General features: G+C 40.1%; 1 non-coding gene across 1 annotated transcript in view; it reads left to right on the top strand.

Annotated features, from left to right (window-relative positions):
- The first annotated feature begins 353 nt into the window (after positions 1–353).
- The window catches only part of LOC143350784 (small subunit ribosomal RNA), a 1,933-nt gene continuing 1,625 nt past the window's right edge, over positions 354–661 (top strand). Inside the window, exon 1 of the ribosomal RNA XR_013081253.1 lies at positions 354–661. This exon is cut by the window's right edge and continues 1,625 nt beyond it. This is a non-coding gene — a ribosomal RNA (small subunit ribosomal RNA).

The raw sequence follows: 661 nt of genomic DNA, 5'->3' as shown, positions 1-661 counted from the left end.
AAATATAAGAGAGTTAGTTGGTGGTGGCTCTGTCGAGAAAAAGCAAATATAAGAGAGTTAGTTGGTGGTCGCTCTCTCGAAAAATGAAATTAAATTAAATAAACGAGAGTTTGGGGAGCTCTCGGAAAAGTGAAAGAAACTAAACGAAGGAGAGGGTTTTTGGTGGTACCCTCTCTATACATATATAATATTATAACACAAGAGAGGAAGAGGTGGCTCTCAAGTCTTTCGAACGAAAGACTAAAATTTGATGTTGAAAGAAGGAGTTTTTTATGTGTCGTCGTCCGTTCTCCTTCAGAGTCGGCGACGAAGAATAAAATTGAGAGAATATTACAAAAGAACTTTACTCAAGTTCCCTGGTTGATCCTGCCAGTAGTCATATGCTTGTCTCAAAGATTAAGCCATGCATGTCTCAGTACACGCCGTATTAAGGTGAAACCGCGAATGGCTCATTAAATCAGTTATGGTTCCTTTGATCGTACCCACATTTACTTGGATAACTGTGGTAATTCTAGAGCTAATACATGCAAAACAGAGTTCGTCCCAGTGATGGGAGGAACGCTTTTATTAGATCAAAACCAATCGGTGGTCTGGACGGGCATTATTGTCCGTTCGTTCATCGTTTGCTTTGGTGACTCTGAATAACTTTGTGCTGATCGCA

This window comes from Colletes latitarsis, unplaced genomic scaffold, assembly GCF_051014445.1.
Source record: "Colletes latitarsis isolate SP2378_abdomen unplaced genomic scaffold, iyColLati1 scaffold0039, whole genome shotgun sequence".
Classification (NCBI taxonomy): domain Eukaryota; kingdom Metazoa; phylum Arthropoda; class Insecta; order Hymenoptera; family Colletidae; genus Colletes; species Colletes latitarsis.
Note: the sequence above shows the minus strand (reverse complement) of the source record. Positions and strands in the feature narration are given on the sequence as shown.